This window comes from Odocoileus virginianus, chromosome 15 (genome assembly GCF_023699985.2).
Source record: "Odocoileus virginianus isolate 20LAN1187 ecotype Illinois chromosome 15, Ovbor_1.2, whole genome shotgun sequence".
Lineage (NCBI taxonomy): Eukaryota > Metazoa > Chordata > Mammalia > Artiodactyla > Cervidae > Odocoileus > Odocoileus virginianus.
In genome coordinates, this window is record NC_069688.1 from 4598715 (window position 1) to 4621808 (window position 23094).

Here is a 23094-nt window from a genome sequence, read left to right on the forward strand (position 1 = left end):
TTCTTGGATCTGGTCTGAGCAGCTCCAGCCTTCAAGAGTTTCCTCTGAGAGAAGCTAGAAGCACACAGGAAGCGTTAATTCTCCTCTCCTGCTCCAAGGACCAGGCTCTGGCCTTTGGAATCACTGAAAAACTTTCTCTGAGTCCAGGTCTGTTTGGCTAATCTGGGATTCAGAATTAGGAAAGCCCCTGACCCATATATAATGACATAAGCCACTTCCTTTATGCGTTACAGATATATTGGCATCCAACTGCCTAACTCCTAATAGAATTCTCAACTGGTTCAAAACTCAGGTCATTAATAACAAAGTCATCCTACAAGCCCCTCCATATCCCCAACAACTACCTCTAAATGGCAGGTAAAAGGGGCTTTAGCTGAAGTGCACATAGAAGAAAATAAAGCAGGGAAAATGAAAAACTTGACTCCACTAGGTGCATAGAGAGGGATCCCACCACAAGGGTGATGGCTGAGCAGAGGATTTTCACTAGCTAAGGGAGCAAAGAAGGAAATTACAGAGAGTGGGTTGCCTTGAGAATCGTCCCAGTGATGAGACAGTAGAGAAATATTCATAGAACAGAGAAAAGCTCATTGTGTATAAACCCAGATTTCAAAGGGAGATGAGTAGAGAAGACTCGTGGGTGATGTCATTTTTTTAATCAAGCTATAATTGGCATGTGACACTATACATTTAAGGTGTACAATGTGTTGATTTGATACATTTGCATATTTCAATATGATTGCCCTGACACCTCCATCATGTCACATAATTATCATTTCTTTACGTGGTGAGAAAACTTAAGGTCTAGTCTCCCAGCAACTCAGAGGCATAAAATACAGAATTGTTGACGACAATCACAGTTCTGAGCCCTCCATCTCCAGAACCTATTTATCGTCTAAGTGCAAGTTTGTACTCTGTGACCGATATCTCCCCTACAGCTCCCTGGGAACCGCCATTCTACTTTCTGTTTCTCAGAGATTGGCTTTGTAGAGTCCATGGATAAGCAACATCATACAGTATTTGTCTTTCTCTGTTGAACTTATCTCACTCACTCAGCTTCACATCCTGAAGATCCATCCACATTGTCACACACGGCAGGACTTCCTTCTCCCTCACGGCTGAATAATACTAGTACATAGTGTGTGTGTGTGTGTGTGTGTGTGTGTGTGTGTGCGCCACATCTTATTTATCCATTGGTCCAGTTCTTCCACTGACAGACATTTGCTTCCATCTCCTGGATTTGTGAGTAATGTCTCCATGAACATGAGTGGGTGATGGCATTGCTGATAGAAGGAGAAAGGCATTCAGTGTCACACTGGGGACCCAGTTAGGGAGTTTCTGGATGAAAGTAACATGATAATGTACTTGCTTTCTCATTAAAGATCACTGCAGTAGAGGGTGGAAGTTGGGGTAAAGGCTGACTGACTGGAGGCAAGAAAATCCACCAAGCAAAAGCCTATCAGCAAGGCCCCAAAACAAGCAAAAGTGAATCATCAAAGGTGCTACAGGGGAAGCAGGCAAACACAGATGGACTCAAGGACCATCGCGGTCAAGGATGTTTGGATGGCATTTGTGACGCGCCACTTGCTAGCCGTGGGACTCCAAGACAATCATTTCAACTCTCGGCTCAGCATTAACTGTTGGATCCACTCCCAAGGTGAGGTCAGGATTAAATGAGGGAGTGGATACCTACATGTTTCCTTCTGACTGTGGTAAGATTCATGTAATGTAAAGTCCACTGTGTTAAAGTTTGAAATTCAGTGGCTTTGAGTATATTTGCAATGCTGTGCAACCATTGGCACTAATTTCAGAACATTCTCATCACCCCAAGATGGAACTATACACTCAGTACCAGTCAGTTCCCAGCCTTTGGCATCCACTAATGTACTTTCTGACTCTATGGATTTGCCTGTTCTGTATATTTTATTTAAATGTAATCACCCGATACGTGGGCTTTCATGTCTGGCTTCTGTCACTTATCTTGATGTTTTCAAGATTCATCCGCATTGCCGCATGTATCAAGACTTCATTCCTTTTTATGTCTTAATAACGGATTTCATGGTATGTATATTCCACATGCTGTTTATCTCTTCATCAGTTGATGGATATTTTGCATTGTTTCCACTTTAGCGCTATTAGGAATAATGCTGCTCTGAATATTTGTGTACAGGTTTTTGTTTCAATGCCCTTTTTTAAACTAAAAGACATTCATTCACTTCATTAGATTATTTACTCAGCACCAGAGGGTGTGCTAGGTTCTGGGGTGAGAACCATCCACAGGACAGGTAAGGTGCCTGACCTTTAGGTGTATACATTTTATTGGGGGAGAGAAGCAATAAATGAGGAGGAAAATAAATAAACAAGGTATCAGGCGGGCCAAAAAATTCATCTGGGTTTTCTCATAAGACTAAATGAAAATGTTGGCCAACCCAATAATGCAAATGGTGATGTCTTATGAAATGGAAAGAGAGCAATGATAGAGCACTGCAACTGATGAAGGAAGAAGTTAGGATTTAGGCAGGATGATCCGTGCAGTCAGGGTTCCAGATAAAGAGGAGCATTAGAATGTGCATATACAGAGAGAGATTTATTTTAAGAAACTGGCTCATGTGATTGTCATGGTTGGCAAGTCCAAAATCTGCAAGGTGGGCCAGCAGATTGAAGACCCATGGAATAACCCATGTGGCAGCTCAAGTCCAAAGGTTATTCACTGACAAAATACCCTCTTGCTTGGGGAGGTCAATCTTTATTCTAGAACAAGATCTTCAGCTGATTAGATGAGGCCCACCCACATCACAGAAGGCAATCTGAATTTACTCAAAGTTCACCCATTTACAGGTTCCTCTCATCCACAGAAACCCCATCACAGAAACATCCAGGATAATATGTACTCCATCAGTCTCAGGTATGATGGCCTCACCTAGTTGACAAGAAATTAACTGTTATAATCAAGAAAGGTGTCCTAGAGGAGCAGTGATTCTGGCTGTGATGTGAGGAGCAGGAGCTGTCTGTGCAAAAGGCTGGAAGGAAAGCATGCCAAGCAGAAGGAACATGTGCAAAGGCCTCAGGGAGGCGAACTATACAAATTAACTGGGGACTGAGGCGGATCAGAGCGGTGATATCAGGAGGTGAGCAGAGAAGATGCAAATGGAAGGACATTCTTTTTAGAGAAGGAGAAGGGCTCGTGGTCACTCCTACATACTCCACTGTATCAGGCGACCAACCCCCAAAGCCACATTCTGCTGTGGGAGGTGGGCTGGAAACATTTCCAGGCAGCCACACAAAAAGAAATCATCAGGGCTTTTGAAAGAAAACACCAGGAAAGGTAACATCGAACATAAATATCATTTCTCATGGCTCTTTCCCACGCTTCCAGAAACAGACAAATTTACTTCTAAACAGTCCTGCTGAGTCTGCCTCTATCACCCGCCTTAGGAAGGCTGCATCTGGGTCAGCTGGGATGCGGGCTGCCTTCAGTAACATTCGCGTTTCGCGGCTTAGACAGCACCTCGGCCCATGGAAGCTTGATTTCCCCCAATGTCCCAGCAGCGGCCCATCACCTTGATTGCTTCTGATTAAGGCAAACTGAGAAAAATGAAGAAGAGACATCTGTTCTCTTTCTGTCACTTGAGCCAGCAAACACCTGCAGTCAGTGAGGTCACTCAAAACCAACGTGAAAGTGAATTCCCAACACAAGGAGCCCTGATGCAACATAAGGAATTAAAACTTGGCTCTGTCCTCCGTTCAGAAGGAAAATCACAGGCTGCCTTTTGCCAGAACCCGCTGCCTGTGTATCTCGGTCACACAAGTCTGCCAGGGGAAGTGCTGGCTTGTCCTACCTCTTGACCCCATCTTTGCACCTGTCATCTGTCCCCACCTGTGACAAATGCATGCCAACGCCATCTGTGCGGAAGCACTGAGCACCACTGCCTCTCACCTGGCTGGCCGTGCAGCCTCCTCCTGGGCTCCTTGGATGCTCCCCGGCCCCTCCTTGAGTTCCCCGTGCTGCTTTCCGGCCATGGTCCCCTCCTTCCTCCTCCTTCTCTCTGCAGACCTCACTTCAAACCTCTGGTCAAGCCCCAAGGCTTTCCCTTTTTCCGGCAAGTCACGCTGCCCTTCACCTCTGCACCTTTGCACAGGTGTTCCTCCTACCTGGACCATCCCTCCTGTGCAACCCCCACCTTAAGGTAACCCTGATCCCTCCATTAAGTCTCAGCTTTGGAAACCCTGTTGTTTTCATTAGAACCAAAGTCTAGTATACAGAATGAAGTTAGTCAAAAAGACAAGAACAAATATCTCATATTGATAGATACATCGGGAAGATCTCCTGAAAGAGGATATGACAACCCACTCTAGTATTCTTGCCTGAAGAATCCCACGGACAGAGGAGCCTGGCAGGATACAGCCCACGGGGTGGCAGAGTCAGACACAATTGAGTGGCTAACGTACAACACATATACATGGAATATAGAAAAATGGTAATGAGGAACCTATTTGCAGGGCAGATATAGAGGTGCACCTGTGGAAAACAGACTTGTGGACAGAGCAGGGGAAGAGGAGGATGTGCTAAATGGAGAGGGTAGCACTGACATGCACACACTGTCATGTATAAAACAGGTAACTGCTGGGAAGCTGCCGGATAGCACAGGGAGCCCAGCTCGGCACTCTGTGATGACCTGGGGGCGTGTGATGGGCGGGGCAGGGAGGCTCAGGGAGGGGATATGTGTATACTTACAGCTGATTCCCTTAGAGCAGAAACCAACACACTACTGTAAAGCCGTTGTCTTCCAATTAAAACAAAGAACAAAAGTCCCAGATGGTTGTTGTCACTGTTGTTCAGTCACTAAGCTGTGTCCGACAATTGTGACCCCATGAACTGTAGCACGCCAGACTCCTCTGACCGCCACCATCTCCCAGAGTCTGTTCAAACTTATGTCTGTTGAGTCGGTGATGCCATCCAACCATCTCATCCTCTGTTGTCCCCTTCTCCTCCTGCCTTCAGTCTTTCCCAGCATCAGGGTCTTTTCCAGTAAGTTGGCTTTTCGCATCAGGTGGCCAAAGTATTGGAGCTTCAGCTTCAGTATCAGTCTGTCCAGTGAATATTCAGGGTTGATTTCTTTTAGGATTGAGTGGTTTGATCTCCTTGCAGTTCAAGGGACTCTCATGAGTCTTCTCCAGCACCACAGTTCAAAAGCATCAATTCTTCATACTCAGTCTTCCTTACGGTCCAACTCTCACATCCAACAAGTTCCTGGGGCACTTGACCAAACACGAATCCCGGATGTCAAAACAACCTTCACGTGTATCCCTACCACACTGCTCACTGTGGATCCCCAGGGCCCAGGAGGGTACCAAGCAAAGGGCAGGTGCATATCACTACTTTTTGAAGGAATGAATGAATGAATGGCACCACGATGGTCTCTGGGTATACAATGTTAAAGACTCTTAAGACCATCACTGTGTCATCCACTCATTCAGGTCAGTTCCCAGGCAGGAATTGAGGTCATTCATTTCCACCTCAAGCCCTGGCTACTGACCTCCCTGGGCTATGATTTTCTCCTTTGCCAAGCCTGGAGGATATACCCCCAGCTTGCAGTGAGTCTGGACGGAAGAGCACTGGGGCACCCTTGAGGCTCTCCTTTGCTGTGTTGATGTGAGATGCTAGTCTGCGAAGCACCAACACACCTGGAGAAGTTCTGGAGTTTCACGTTAATTCAAGGAATTGGAGAGATTCCATGAGGACAAACCACCTTAAATTTTTGAAGTCAGAAAACTACATTACATGAGTCAAGTGAGTGTTGACAAGAACTCTTCTGCTTCAAAGTTTAAGCTCTGGCAGCATGATAATAGGTCAGACCTAATGAAATTGGCATTTCTGCAAATTGAAACACGTCGACTAGCAGCAATCTTAGATCATTTTACTGGATGGGCCCCTCCCTTTACAACCAAGGCCTTTTCTTGCACCAAACCATCCATGCTGTGCCCCTGTTTTCAACATCCTTCTGCCCACAGCACCCCACTTAGTCCTCCATAGACGATAGTCCCCAACTTATGATGATTCAGCTTAGGATTTTTTGAGTTTAGGATGATGCAAAAACAATTAGCATTCAGTAGAAACCATACTTCAGATTTTGGATTTTGACCTTTTCCCAGGCTAGCTGTATACAGTAAGCCCTTCTGTCATGATGCTGGGCAGTGAAATTGTGCCATGGCTCCCAGGAAGCCCTTTGATCACAAGGGTAAAAGACCAACACTCTGGCAAGCATTTTGTACCCAGATAGCTGTACCCAATTATGTGCCACTGTCCACATTTCATCATAAAGCAGGCTTTGTGTTCGATGACCCCCCATTGAAACATGTTTCGAGCATGTTTAAGGTGAGCTGTGATGTCATGTCAGATTCAGTAAGTGTATTTTCACATTTTTTTAGAAAAAGAAAGTTGCTTCAATCAGAAAATCCAGCAAAAGAGAAAAACAAATATATAATATTGCATATATGTGGAATATGAAAAAATTATACAGATGATCTTATTTACAAAGGAGAAATAGACACACACCTATGTAGAAAACAAACATATACCAAGGGAGCAAGGTGGGTGGGATGAATTGAGAAATTGGGATTGGCAGAGATACACTGTTGATGTCTTGTCTTGTGTTAGTAGCTCAGTCGTGTCTGACTCTTTGTGACCCCATGGACTAGTGCTCCTCTGTCCATGGAATTCTCCAGGCAAGAATACTAAGGCGGGTTGCCATTCCCTTCTCCAGGGGGTCTTCCCAACCCAGGGATCAAACTCATGTCTCCTGAGTTGCAAGCAGGTTCTTTACCATCTGAATCACTAGGGAAGCCAATACACTATTGAAACTACGCATAAAATATACAACGAATGAGAACCTGCTGTCACAGCACAGGGAACTCTACTCAACGCTCTGTGGTGATCTAAATGGGAAGGAATCCAGAACAGAAGGGATATATGCAGATGCTAGCTGATTCATTTTACTGTACAGCAGAAACTAACTCAACAATGTAAAGCAACTATACTTCAAATCTGTTAAAACAAATACTTTTTTCTTTTTTAAAGAATCTTATTAAAGTATTGTTGCTTTACAATATTACGCTAATTTCCACTCTCACTCAGTTTTATATATATGTGTGTATGTGTGTATCAGTTCAGTTCAGTTCAGTTGCCCAGTCATATCTGACTCTTTGTGACCCCACGGACTGCAGCTCGCCAGGCCTCTCTGTCCATCACCAACTCCCAGAGACAAATATGTTAAAAATAAATAAATAAAAAATTTAAAAAGGAGAGAAAATCCAGCAATCTAGGGAAAAGGTGGACTTACGTCCTAAGACCCACTCAAAAGATTCTGGGCAGCCATGGCGATGTTTAAAGAGAGGAAAGGAAGTCAGGGAGTCAGGAAGGCAGGAGGTTGGTTCTGCATCCTTCTCCACTGCGTGCAGACTGGCTTGCTCTTCAGATGTTACTTTGTCTATATGATGTGCTGTAGGACTGCGAAGGGAACTATTGGAGGTAGAGAGCCAGTTATTCTTTAACTGATGACACTTTCGACTTGCAATGAATTTATGGAGACATGACCTCATCGTCAGTTATGGAAGATCTGTGGTGCCTGGCTAACTCCTAATCATCCTTCAGAGCACAGTTCGGGCATCACCTCCTCCAGGAAGTCTTCCTCAAGCACAGTGTTAGCTATCTATTGCTACATAATGGTATTACCACAAACTTAAGGGGTAAACCAATATACACTGTATTGTTTGACAGTGTATATAGTGGCTCCTATGGGTCAGGAGCCCAACCATAGCTTAGCTGTGTTTTCTACAAGGTTATCATTAAAGTATCTGCTGGGACTGAGTTCTCATTCCAGCCACTGATGTGTTGGCTGGAAAAAATTCCTTACTGCATGCATCTCTCCAAAGGGCAGTTCACAAGGCCACTTCCTTCATCAAAGCCAGGCAGGTAGCAAGATGGGCATTCTACTCTCACTTAACATAATCGAGTGTTATCAGTTACCTCTGCTATTTTCTACTGGATAGACAGAAACCACAGGTCCTTTGTGGAGAGGTCACTACTAAAGGACCTGAGTGCCAGACAGTGGGGAAAAGGAGAGGGACATCTCAGAGTTTATCTACTATAGCCAACAGGACTGAATTATGGATTCTTCTTGGCATACCCACTGCCTCAGGCATGCCTATACCTTTAGCTTTGCTACATAAACATAATGATTTTCTGCTTATGTGCCTCCACTCCCCCAATAACTTGAGAGATTTTTGCTGGATGGAAAAAACACCATAAGTATCACAATGCCTGGCACATAGCAGACAGTGAGTACACACTTGATAAACTCACTAATTGATGGCATGGATGCTAAATGGACAAGTCACTGGACAACCCAGACCAAAAGTATCTCCTAGGCTGCATCTATGTTCAGTCAAGCCTGGATATACTAAACCCAGTCGTTACATTCCACAGTTAAATTACCAAATTGAAATTAGATGAATGAAATAATTAGAGGAAATTTCACTGCACTAAAGAGCAGAGGCAGTAATTGAGATTTTGTGACACCCCATCAAAGATTGGTTCTGGATGCACCTGAGGTGAACATTCTGCTTGCAGAATTAAATGACCCAGCAACAAGCCCCTCCTCAGATGTGAGTTCTGGGGTCAGCACTGCTATATCGAGATCACTAAAACAGAGAAAAAGCAAACACGAGAATAAAGAGGGGCTGGAAAGGAAGAGAGGGCAAAAACACTGGCAAGAACAAGGGAATGAGATGTAAAAATATTAAAATTAAGATATTTAGTCTGTAGTAGCCAAAGACACTCCAAAGAAATGGATGGGGCTTATGGAGATAAAAAGATGGTGGAGGGTCAAACCCAGGTTCTAAAAATAAGTGATTAAACCAGGGAGAACCTCAAACTCACATCTCTGCCAGGATTTAGGGTGTTTAGACCTATGATACTTAAAACTTCCTGTTTATGAAATACCTATAATAGGGCAGGCTTGGTGCTAGGAGCTAGGGACACAGTGGTATCAAGACACACCTGGTCCCTGCACTCATAGAGCATACACCCCGCCATGGAGAAAACTGATTAGAAACAACAGGTGAGTAAATTACCACAACAATTTCAACCTGGGATTGTCTATCCAATAAATGGCTTTGGTGGCAATGATAAAGACTGCTGTCTATCATCACTAGTTTTACTAGCTCAGTTATTTAATCTGTGAGACCATCAATGTCTTCATCTGTAAACGGTGGCTAATAATCTCCGTCTGCCACACCTGCACTGGTACTAAGTCAGTGGCTCAGATGGTGAAGAAGCCACCTGCAATGCAGGAGGGCTAGATCAGGAAGACCCTGTGGAGAAGGGAACGGCAACCCACTCCAGTGTTCTCGCCCGGAACATCCCACAGACGGAGGAGCCTGGCAGGCTGCAGTCTATAGCAGGTTGCAAAGAGTCAGACACATTTAAGCAACTAACACACACACACACACACACACACACACACACACACATAGTCAGTTAATGAAAATATAAACCACATAGTACACGGCATTGGGAAGACCTTTAATGTCACTGCTATTACTATCCAATTTAATTGTCCAGTTGCATTTCCAATTTAAGTCCTAATACTATGCTGGACTATTAGGAGATGCTTGGTTTCCATGGGTTGAGCTCTGAGACTGGGCTTTTTGACAGAGCATGCAGGCAGCATTGCTGTTTAGATACAGATGCATGTTTTCATAAAGAAAACCATCATATTTCTTATTTTATGAGCCAAGGGAAGTTATTAAATGAAATAGTTCCCTTCCTGATTGTCAACCATACTATCACTACCCCCCAGCCAGTCATGCTAAAATTAGTAACAACCTTACTGATTCAGAAACCCAAACGGGTATACAGATAAATCAACAAAATAACATGTCTACATGATATTATGGTCCAAAAAGGAAAAACAAAACACGTGTCAGCAGATCTGGTTTCCAGTAGTAATAATGTGCCATTGGCTCATCTATGATCTTGAGAAAATCACTTTCCCTCTTTAGGTCAAAGCATACTCCCTTTAAATTTAAATTAAGTAAATTAGCAGTCAGGCTCAGATAGTTTCCTTTTTTTTTTTTTTTCTTTTTAACAGATAGTGTACAGAATTTTCCCCCACTGGAAAAAGAAAGACAGCTGGTAAGGTAAGAATCTCTATGGTCTCTTGGCTCTTTGCTTGCAGACGTATGGTGGGATTGTTTTCCCCATCCCTGATGAAGTTAGATATATTCATGTTACTTGTTCTCACCTATGGATGTGAGTAGAAGTGACTTGTGTCACCACTAGTCATAAGGTTCAAGGTCTCACGTGATTCACTCCAGTCTTTTTTCCCCTCTGACATGGGTGATTTGCAACATTTGAGATGGTGCTGTTCCATAAGCCTGGTCTCTGAATGCCCTCCATGCTGACCAATGAGATCATGGATGTGTTGTTACCCATCCTATCCTGATAGAGGGAACTGTGATGAGGGAGGGAAGGATAATCCAATTCCAAAGAGAAGGAGTCTGGTCCGAAGAGGAACTAACAAAATCAAGAGCTGAAACTGTCCTTGAATGGCCTGCAGGGCCAGTTCTCAGAGCAGGTCACCTGAGAATTTTCTCTAGAACACACACACAACGACCCTCTTTCCCCAGGGACTTTCAGACCTGGAATCATTTGTGATGTGGCTGGTGTTTGGGTGGGATCTGGGAAAAGCTGGTAGATTATCAAGGTCAGCAGCTGTGGAGTATCTAAATCACATGTGTCTCTAGTCTACTGGGCCGCTGCCATTCTCCTGGCCATACCAGGCGAAGGACAGACAGAGCTAACTGGTGACATCCTGGTGCCTTAGAGAGAGAGCAGGACCATCTGGATTGGAGGTCCTGTTACACTTTTCTAATTCTGGCAGCTCATGAATCCGATATTCAGTTGTGCTGGGAAAATACAATGCAGCCAAAAACTGCCTGTCTGGAGAACCCTCTAAATTATTGGTCCCCAACAGTTTAGGCATCAGGGATCAGTTTTATGGAAGACGATTCTTCCATGGAACCAGGGGGCAGGGTGGTGGCGGTTTGGGGATAATTCAAGTACATTACATTTATGTGCACTTTATTTCTATTATCGTTACATCAGCTCTACCTCAGATCATCAGGCATCAGATCCTGGAGGCTGGGGACCCCTGGTCTAAATAACAAACAACACCAGTTAGAGAGGTGACTTTTCAACAAAGGAGGGAGTGACTGCGGGTGAGTTATTCATCTTTTCTCGAATAAGGCCAGTGCCGTGAGCATGGAGGGGGCGGGCTTAATAAATGGCAGTGGGAGAAATGTAGGTTAACCCCAGAAGGAGAACACGTTGGCGAGGGTTATGAAGCACCAGGAGGAATGATGGATGAGGTTGTGTCATCTGCAAGGAGATGGAAAGTTCTCCTCAAAGTCAGATGTTGAAGGACAGACAAGTCCAGGCCCCATCTAGTGGGAGGTGGGGTTGAGGTCTCGAGTAAGGGGTAGGTTGCACTGTGGGGAAGTGGTGATAATAAATTCCATTCCTCTTTCCTACTCAGGTTCTCAACAGACTGAGAAATCGGAAGAACAGCAAGGCAGAGAGAGATCAGCCTATAACCTGGGAGTGAGGGCCACAGAGGTCTGTGCAACAATCTGCATGAGCAGACCAACCAGCAGGGGCCCAGTAGCCCTCCGGCCGCACACGGGGACTGAGCCCTGGAAGGGCCCCTTCCAGGGGTGTCTCTGCATCACCCCGCTCTCTGAAGCGGAGTAAGGGCCGGGCCAAGCGGAGCGTATCCCGTGTGACCTCGTCCACTCTCACTCCTGTGCCTGGGACAGAGGAAGGGGCCAAGCAATGGGATCACGTCCAGTGGGATCCCTACTAGGGAAGGGACTCCCAGGGAAGCAGGAATACCTCCTCCCCAGTTCCAGTCACTTCCTGCCTCTCTCCACTGCATGATGTCCAAGTGTTGTCCAGGACCTTCAAGTTCATTATCGCGTTTAATCTCTTGACAACCCTGGGAGAAAGGCACCAACACCACACGCAGCTCACAGACGAGCAGACTGAGGTGATGAGAGGGTATCAGCCAGTGGAGACAGGCCAGGCTTCAGATGCCATTTGCTCTGTCCCTTGTCTTTTTTTTTAATGCCCAAGGATGAAAGTGAAGTCACTCAGGCATGTCCAACTCTTTGCAACCTGATGGACAGTAGCCTACCAGACTCCTCCATCCAGGGGATTTTCCAGGCAAGGGCACTGGAGTTGGGTGCCATTTCCTTCTCCAGGGAAGTCCTGGCAAAGAGCAATCCTTTACTTTGGGAAAATCTTACCAATAACGTAGGCAGAAGTTAGATATCCATACTGATAATAAATTACTCCCCATCCCTAAAAGCCACTCTACCCATAAGACCAAAATGGTTTTACAGGGAATGTTACACAAAAGTGTCTGAGAGACACAAGAGGAGAAGAGAGGAAAGAAGCTCCAATGCCCAGAGTTCAGATCCCATCATTTGAAAGACCAAAGACCTGCTGGGGAGAAAGGGGAGAAGATGGGTCAGGGCCATCCAGCTGGGAGCTAAACCTCGTAGCTGTGAATCCCAGTCTTTGTTCCTCGCTGGCTTCCTCCACCAGGACAAGGGCACCTGTGGACCCATATACACTCAAATGCACAAGGACATGGTCTGAGCCACAGCTTATAGACCTGTCACCATGTAACTTTAGGCAGGTCACCTAGACACTTGATTCTAAGTTCTTAGAACCAAGCAAGAAACCATCCTAATATCAGGTCCACCTGCTCACAAATTCTCTTGTGAGAGAAGAGCCAGGAGGAGTTACACAAGTAACTAAAAGATGGAAAATAAAAATCTAAAGTTGGGGCTGCTTTTGCAGAGGGCAGCACTTCCAAGGAAGGGGATGGTATTGATTCTGCATAGTTACATCATCTCCTTTGCTCCGGACCAGGGCTAAAGGGACTTTCCCTCAACTCCCTGTGGCTTTGTCCAGGTTTAAGGCTTGAAAATTTCTTCTTAGTTCCTTATACTTACAATCTTTTCTATTTTGTGACCAAGACAACTCAAGCTTTAAATTCAGGCTGAGAGCTCTGGAAAGCACCTTCTCCCACTGCCCATGGGAACAGCCCCAAGGCCTAGGATAACCCTAGAGACAGGATAAGAACTGGCTACCACTGACCTACACTCTGCACCCATGTGTTTTGAAAACTCATTTAAATCCATTTTAAGTTAAAAAAATCCCCTCAAGGAAAGAAAGGTAGTGAAGCAAAGCATCCAAACAGCTCACAAGTGAAACATTTTGTTCCAGGAATTTTTTCCCCCCAACTGTGGTGATAATGCAGTAAGAGGAAAAGAAATATTTTTAAAGGTTATGTCACTTCTGCAGGCAGAAGTCGGAGTTATCCATCAGTGCTTGAAAATTATATAGATTCCCCTGCAAGCCAATGAATGTCCACTTACTGTGGGTAGAAACGGACAATGAGAGGCACAGGAATGGATAAGTGGGGAGAGAGGTCAGTGATGCTTCCTGGTTGACAGCCTGGGTATCGAACAGAAGAAATCAACCAACTGTATGTATTTATAAAGACCCATGAAAGGAAATGATCTCATGCAAGAGCTCACACATGACCCAGAGAACAAGCCCCCACCTCACGGAGCACATCCTTGTGGAATGAGACAGACCTCCACAAAGTGAGCAAATAATTTCAGTGAGTAACCAGAGCTAGGGCTTCCCTGGCTGCTCAGAGGTAAAAGAATCCACCTGCCACTGCAGGAGATGCAGAAGCCTGGAGTTCAGTCCCTAGGTGGGGTAGATTCCTTTGGAGAAGGGAACGGCAACCCACTCCAGTATTCTTGCCTGGGAAATTCCATGGACAGAAGAGCCTGGAGGGCTACAGTCCATGGGGTTGCAAAGAGTCGGACACAATTTAGCCACTAAACAACAACAACAACAACAACCAGTGCTATGGGAAAAATAAATCAAGTGAGTCATTGAGGGTACATGGGCTGAGAGCCTAGTGCTACATAAAGTTAGCTTATTGTCAGCATCCCTGGACCTGTTTCCCCACTTGTCAAATGAGATATTGGACCGATTTCTGAGGGTGCTTTCAGTTCTGAGATTGCCAACCTAAAGAGGGGTCAAGGCAGCCCACTTACTTTATAGGGTATGCACAATGGTGCCTACAACTTGCAATGCATTAAACTGAGAAGACTAACATTCTCTTCTTGGTGATGGTTTAGTCACCAAGTCATGTCTGACTCTTGTGACCCCTATATAGCCCGCCGATCTTCCTGACTCAGGGATCAAACCCGGGTCTTCTGCATTGCAGGCAGATTCTTTACCACTGAGCCACCAGGGAAGCCAACTTTATACAAGGCTTTGCTATCTGTATGTTCACACACATTTTCCTATTGATCATTCATGCCTCACCCTCACCCTCAGGGTGACAAGGCTCCTCTCATTATCCTCATGTATAAACAAGGAAAACTGAGGATCAAAGAAGTCAATCAACTTGCCTAACAGCTTATAAGAAAGGGAGCTAGGACCCAACCCAGACAGCCTGACCAAATAGCTCCTCTTCCCACTGCACAAGGCCCCCTATGCTCTGACTGGACCCCCAGGTCCACATCCTCAAAGTTAGATTGCTTCTCAGCCTTAGGCCAGATCACTTCTCTTAAGAAAACAAACCAGGTTCTTTGGTCTCTACAAATCAGGTTAATCTCTTATCATACAACATTGTTCTAAAAAGATTTCAAGGGGCTCATGGAATTAAAAACAAACAAGCAAAAAAAAAATCAAACTTATAGAAACAGAGAGTAGAAAAGTGGCTGGTTGCCAGGAGCTGAGGGGTGGGGAAAAAAGCAGAGGTTGGTAAAAGGGTACACCTTTCAGCTATAAGATGAACAAAATCTGAGGATCTAACATATAATTTGGGGGTTAGGGTTGGTAACACTGTATTGTCTAGCTGAGACCTACTAGGAGAGTAGAACTTAAATGTTCTCACTAAAAATAATAATAATAACAACAGAACACAGATTCACAGACATAGAGAACACGCTTGCGGCTGCCATGCGAAAGGATGGGGGAAGGGACAGGTAGGGAGTTTGGGATGGACATGACACACGGCTCTATCTGAAATGGATAACCAACAATGACCAAGTACAGCACAGAGAACTCTACTCAATGCAACACGCCTGCCTGGACGGGAAGGAGAGACTGGATACACGTACATACGGCTGAGTCGCTTGCTGTGCTCCTGAAACTATCACGGTATTGTTAACCAGCTATACTTTAATATAAAGTAAAAAGTTTACATAATAAATAAATCAATATGTGATGTGATGGATGTGAAAATTAACTAGATGAAAGGAACCCTTTCCTAATGTATATGAATACCAAATCATCATGATGAACACTTTAAATATCCTCCAACTTTGTCAATTATGTACCTCAATAAAACAGAAGGAAAAAAAAAAAGAATCAGGCAAACCTTGGGGAATAGTAGCTGGGGGAAAAAATGAAGTCAACCGCTGGGAACCCACATTTTCCCTCTGTGTCAGCATCTCAACAGTCCTAACACATCTGCAGGGCAGAGCTCATTAACCGAGCTCAGAGATGAGCATTTCTGGCACGGAGTATAATTTATTTCACTTCGGTTTCTTGTCTCCTGCAGATTGAGGCCTTCTTTACATATTATGTTTTGCACTTAAAAAAAAAAATACACGGGACAATGATATCTCTGGTGGAGACTTTTTCTTTTTTTCCATCAGGCTGATATTGAGAAAAGCAATCTGACTCCCTGCGCCCCTCCTCCTCAGCTGTGAAATCACAAATCAGGCATAATAATAGTGTTCTCCTTAAGGGTTCACCCAAGCGTTGCTGCCAGCTTGGTGTACCAATAATGAAATTTGCATTGTGCTTACAGGACTGTTTTATTGATATAAATGGACTTTTGTACCCAAATGACCGAGCAGCTGGTTCCTCTGCCTTGGTGTGTATGGGGCCTCTTGTTCTCTTCCTGGGTCCCTGGAAAAGGCCAGCTGTGAGTGACCACGATAGCTTGAGAGGACAGAGGCAGCTGGCGATGCTATCCATTCCAGGGAGAGAGTCATCTAGCTCCGGCCACGTCCTTCTTCTGTCCCTCTCCTCAGAGTCCACATGCCTCGAGAACTGCACTTACTCATGGGTCCCTGAGGCCTGCAATGGGTGAGCAAGTGCAGAGATGGACCCCCGAGCCCGTGGTCAGCTGCGGGGGATGGAGGGGGACACAGTGTAGCCACAGTGTGTGTGCTAAGTTTCTCAGTCATTCATGAGACCCTACGGACTACAGCTAACATCTGTCCATGGGATTCTCCAGGCAAGAAGACTAGAATGGGCTGCCATGCCCTCCTCCAGGGGATCCTCCCAATCCAGGGATCGAACCCATGTCTCTCATGTTTCCTGCATTGGCAGGCAGGTTCCTTACCACCAGTGCCACCTGGGGAGCCCAGCATAAGTGAAAGTGTTAGTCATTCGGTTGTGTCCAACTCTTTGAGACCCCATGGACTGTATCACACCAGGCTCCTCTGTCCATGGGATTCTCCAGGCAAGAGTACTGCAGTGGGTTGCCATTCCCTTCTCCAGGGGATCTTTCTGACCTAGGAATTGCACCTGGGTCCTCCTGCATTTCAGGCAGATTCTTTACCATCTGAGCCACCAGGGAAGCCCAAGCATATGTGGTCAAATTTTCAGATGCTTCAGTCAACAGGAAGCTCACAACTGTAAAGTCTAAAATTTCATGTGTGGCTACCTTGACATCTTTGAGTCCCATGGAACTCCAAAGATGCAACCAGATGTGCCCCCACCTGGCAGAACAGCTCCCCACCCAGCCTGTTCCCTTATGGGCCAGACCAGCTGTACCCTACCCCGCCCTCCACCTAACCGCTTTCCCTCCCTGCCCGCTCATGAAATCACTCCACCATGCCGGCCACATACTTACGTGGGAACCAGTGGTCAACCTCACCCTTGTCACTAGAAAGTCTGTCTCCCACCACCCTGCTGGCTCACTTTGTTCCCAAGGACAACCTCTGGGTGGCCCTGCCTGGCTCGAGGTACGCTCCCCTGGGCTCTGAGTACACGTGATTCATAAACTGCTGCCTGTCTTATCTATCTGGCATCTTGTGTTTGACCACCGTGTATTGTTTAGGGCAGGAAATCCCTCCCTCTCCAGTGGTGTGAATAGGAGACAAGAAAAACATCTTTTTCCAAGGACTTCCCTGGTGGCTCAGAGGCAAATTTGCCTACCAATGCAGGAGACACAGGTTTGATCCTTGATCCGGGAAGATCCCACATGCTGCGGAGCAATGGAGCCCCTGCGCCACAACTACTGAGCCCCTGATCCAGAGCCCAGGAGCCACAACTACTGAGCCCACATGCCCTCGAGCCTGTGCTCCGCAACAAGAGAAGTCACCGCGATGAGAAGCCTGCACGCCGCATCAGCGAGCACCCACCCCCTGCTCTCTGCAACTAGCGAGCCAAAAACAAACAAAATTACTTTAAAAAACATGTTTTTCCAAATTAAAAAAAAAAATCCACAATTCCATTTTAGCTGCATTAATGGATGGAGACGAAATGGGATTCGTCTGCCCTGCACTCCTCTGATCAGTGGGCACCTGGAGCCCAGGTCAGCCCTAGGAAGTGAGTTTTTAGGGCGAAAGAAAGAAAAATCAAGTTGCTCAGTTCTGTCTAACTCTTTGTGACCCCATGGACTGTAGCCTACCAGCGTCCTCCATGCGTGGGATTTTCCAGGCAAGAGATTGGAGTGGGTTGCCATTTCCTCCTCCAGGGGATCTTCCTGACCCAGGGATCGAACCCTGGTCTTCCGCATTGCGGGCAGACGCTTTACTGTCTCTGAGCCACCAGGGAAGCCATTAGCACACGAGCGTGCTCAGAGCAGCCAGCTCAGCTGGACCACAGGGGACCAGGGGCCAGCCCCAGAAGGACTCCTTCACTCAGCAGTGAGATGGGCGCGGGGAGGCAAGGCTGCAGCTGAGCGAACCGAGGCCCGCCCCACAGAGCACGAGGAGCAGAGGCGGGCAGTCGTCTGCCGGGCCCTCCTGCCTCTGACACTCCTGCCCCAGCCCCCAGCTTCAGTGTGCTTCTTTCTAGATGTCTTACTGTGAAACCTCATTGAAAAGATGCCCCTTGTGGTCCTGGAGCTACTTCCTTTAGGCACAGTGGGCACCGAAGCTTATGACCCCGGAGCCGTGCATCACCAGTGACTGATTGGTACCAGATTGCTGAGGAGCCTCTGCCTCGAGGAGGTGATGAACGGTTCATCTCCTCGAGGAGATGGATGGTGCACAGTGTAACTTACACTCCAGAGCTCCTCCCCGCAGGCCTAGCCCGGTCAGGGACTCACGGAAGCTGTACTATTGTCTGGCTTCTTCCCTCCTCTGTCCCATTACCTGGCTTCTATGCAGATGCCCCCAAAGCGCTTCCCTCATAAACCACCCTTGCACAAATCTTCATCTCACAGAGCCTGGGGGACCTGAATGAAGTCAGTATCCAAGGGTTAGCCCTCAATCAGGTAAATAGACGACGCATCAGAGACTGCAGGTGGGCGTGGGTCGACAGAGAGGCAGAAACCAGGCACGGTATGCCAGACAGGGAGAACAGCCGTGAGACAGTCCAAATGGGTTCATCACCGAGGATGTGTGACCACGGAGCCGATGCATCGTCGTCACAGAGAACTGGAGTATTACTGGGCCACCAGGACCCCGCGGTAGGAAACAGGCAAGGGCCGAAAAAGAACCATCGAAACGGAGAAGGTCATCAGCTCGACTCGGTCAAATGCATTTCCTGGGAATCCAAGCTGAATACCTTAGAAAAGAAGCAGGATAACCAACTTCAGACACTTGAATAACACCCATGAAGAAGAAATTGGTATTGTTCTCTGGGATTCCATAGCGGTAATTTGGATCCGTATGTGGAAAGAAGTTGAGATAGATTTGAGCTCAGTTTTAGGAAGATCATTCTAGGAGCCTAAAGGAAATCCTAAAAGAAATCAACCCTGAATATACACTGGAAGGACTGGTGCTGAAGCTCCAATACTTAGGCCGCCTGATGTGAAGAGCCAACTCACTGAAAAAGACCCTGATGCTGGGAAAGACTGAGGGCAAGAGGAGAAGCAGGCAATAGAGGGTGAGATGATTGGCTGGCATCACCGACTCAATGGACATGAGTTCGAGCAAACTCCGAGAGACAGGGAAGCCTGGTGTGCTGTAGTTCACGGGGTCTCAAAGAGTCGGACACAACTCAGCGACTGAACAACAGCAACAGATTCTAAAAGCCATAACTGCTTAAAGGTGGCACAGTCCTCCCAGGAGTTAGTGAGCAGTTGGTCACTGGAAATGGACGACACTTTCTAAGCATACAACTGAGCATGTGAAAGCATCTCTGAGAGAGGATATGGAATTAGAGAACTTGAAAGGTCCAGCCAGAGCCCAATAAATTGCAGTTTCTTTACTCCCAGCCCCACAAAAAGCTGGAACAAACAGACCAGGGCTTCCAGCTCCATTTATTTCCCTCCGGGTTTCTCTAGCACTTAGCAAAATTTCAGCGAGTTAAAAAAAAAAACAATCTCCAAAATGAAGACTACCCTAAAACAATGGATACAACTACTATATATTTCAGATTTCTAACAAAAAATAACAGAATGATCAAGGTACAGCAACTCATTATTTTACTAGTACTTATCATTAAAAATAAAACCTAAAGTCAATTTTTTAAAAAGTATTGCTTTCCCCACACAGGTAAGCTGGCAATATTACACTGGCCAATAGATGGTGAACAGGTGGAAACTTCATTACATACTAGTCTTGGTCCACAGGCCAGTATTCGGGACCTTTGCCCTGAAAATACATGTCCATTCGAGTCTCACCATATCGCTGCTTCTGGTTTTCATGATTTAGAGGATATATTTAGGTAATAAAAGGTCTCTTTCAAGCTTCCATAACTGAATTCAGCATCCCAGCAATAAGAGTTAAGACTGTTAGGATTCTTTGCTGTTTCATGTGACACCTCACAAATCACTAGAGCCTTGAGCTTGTAAAACATTTTCACATCGTGATTTCACTGGGCGTGCACAGCAGTCCCCCACTGGTGGGTAGAATGGGGTCATTCCCGCTGGGAAACATGCGCCTGGGGTCCAGGGTGGCTGTGAGCTGGGCAGAGGCATGGGGCTGTGAGGAGGTGAGCACCCCTGGTCTTACTCAGCCCCCCGCGCTGGGGTGTGCGGTGCACGCACCCAAGAGAAGTGCCTAAGGAGTGGGGGAGGGAGAGGATGCTGGGGGTGGCGGGAGGGGGCGCACTCCTGCTGCTCTAGGCTGAGGAAGGAGGGTTATACCAGGTTAGTAACTGAGCAATCCCACCCTGACAGCTTAGCTGGTAAAGAATCCGCCTGCAATTCAGGAGACCCCGGTTCGATTCTTGGGTCAGGAAGATCCCCTGGAGAAGGGAAAGTACCCACTCCAGTATTCTTAGGCATCCCCCACCCGTGGCTCAGATGGTAAAGAATCTGCCTGCAAAGTGGGAGACCTGGGTTTGATCCCTGGATTGGGAAGATCCCCTGGAGAAGGGAAAGGCTACCCACTCCAGTACTCTGGCCTGGAGAATTCCATAGTCTGTCCACGGGGTCACAAAGAGTCGGACACGCCTGAGCGACTTTCACCTTCACCCTCCCATCGGGCACTCTCACAACAGCACCACTTCTCATCCTTCACTTCTCTCTACTGGAATGCAATCGCTCTCTGTGTCTTTCCTCCAGCTCGGGCACAAGCTCGGTTTTGTCTGTCTGTGTATGCCCAGGGCTAAGCACAAGCACCGGTACGCTGGAGGAGTATAGTTAAATGATTTTTATTAATCATAAAAATTAATAGAAAAATTAAGAAATGGATGATCAAGAAAGACAGGGACACTAAAGAGTCTGAAGGGTTCATGACTGAGGAGGAAGTGATGTAGGATTTCAAGGGGGATCTGGTCAACTTCGCAGTTGAGAGTATCAGGATCGGGGGTACACTGGCTGGGCGTAGAGAGAGGAGTCGGGGCTGTCAAGCTGCTACAGTGAACCAGGCATTCACGATTGGACAGCGGATAGCCATTCCCTTCTCCAGGGGATCTCCCCAACCCAGGGATGGAACCTGAGTCTCCTGCGTTGGCAGGCAGATTCTTCAGCCTTGGGCCACCAGGGAGGCCAAGCCAAGTATAATATAGATAGATTTATTATGAAGAATTGTCTCAAGTGATTATGGAGGCTGAGAAGTTCCACACTCTCCTATCTGCAAGCTGGCGGCCCAAGAAAACCAGTGGTGTCGGTCAATCCTAGTCCAAGTCCCGAGAACCAGGGGGGATAAGTCTCTGTTCCAGGGCAGGAGAAAGCCACAAGTTCCTACAGTCAGGCAGAGGCATAAATCTTCCTTCCTTCTGCCTTTTGTTCTCTGCAGACCCTCAGCGCATTGGCCAGGGCCCACCCACACTGGGGAGGGCCACCTGCTTTACTGAGTCTCTTCTCTCAGAAACACTCTCACAGACACACCCATAAATGATGTTCAACCAGATACCCAGGAAGTCCAGAGCCTAAATCGATTTGACACATGAAATCAACCATCCCGTGCCATAACACTCTCCTGGTTTCTGGCAGCTCCTGGCCATCCTTGGCATTTCAGGCCCTGCAGACACACATGTCTAGTCGCTGCCTCCACTCTCCTCCTGTCCTCTCTCCACTGTGTCTGTGCATCCCAAACTTCCCTCTACATTTCTTGTGTTACACACCACGTCATCGGACTTCGCACACATGCCCATTCAGTAGTGTCCAACTCATAGTGACTCTGCACTGTAGGCCTCCAGGCCCCTCTGTCCACGGGGTTTCCAGGCAAGAATACTGGAGTGGGTTTCCATGCCCTATTCCAGGGGATCTTCCCAAACCAAGGAGCAAACCCAAGTCTTTTGCACCTCCTGCACTGGCACATAGATTCTCTACCTCTAGCGCCACCTGGGATCCAGTCATTGGACTTTGGGTCACCCGAAATCTAGAAAGCTCTTTTCTCCAGATTCCTAACTTCATGACATTTGCAAAGACCCTTTTTTCAAATAAGATCACAGTCACAGTTACTGGGAGGCTAGGGCTTAGCATTGACTCATTGGAAAACACCCTGATGCTGGGAAAGATTGAAGGCAGGAGGAGAAGGAGACGACAGAGGGTAAGATGGTTTGATGACATCACCGACTCAATGGACATGAGTTTAAGCAATGGTGAAGGACAGGGAAGCCTGGCGTGCTATAGTCCAAGGGGTCGCAAAGATTCACACATGACTAAGCAACTGAACAACAACAAAGTCTTAGGTGGATCTTTTGGGGCTGGGGGAGCACTGTTTAACTCACTACACAGGAAATATGGAAATATGGGTACTCATAACCTGTTCTGCCACATCTTAAAGATGCGAGAGGAAGAGCAAACGGAAGAGAGACACGTGCTTAGAATGACACCTCAGACATCCTTTGCGACAGATGGGGTTCAACAAAACCCATCTCAGCACCATTTAAAACACACGGATCTGCATTGGGCCCATCTCTCTTTCCCATTTTCATTTCCCTCAACCACTTGATTTAAATACCCAGCTTTGGCATTAACTCACCAGAATAATTGACATCTCAATGTCTTCCTCTCTTTGTCACCCGTTACTAAATATACATTCTCTTCAGCAAAGTTTTCAGATTGACTTCTCCTGACAGACAACACAGATTTCAACATTTACACAGAAGTTGTCTGTCAAAAAAAAAAAAAAAAAAGGAAGAGAAAAAAAAATGCCCTATTTTAGGATGTCTCTTTGCTTAAAACGCAGGAGAGAGGGGAGGGAGAAATCTCTCCTGGTGCAGAACAGCAATTTATGCCGGGATGCTCAGTCTGGCTGGAGAGGTTGCTAGGCAACTGCCTGGCAGCATGTCAGGGGGCAGAGGGAGATGGAAGGTAGAAAGGCACCCAGACCTGGGTGCTGCAGGACACTGCCCGGAAC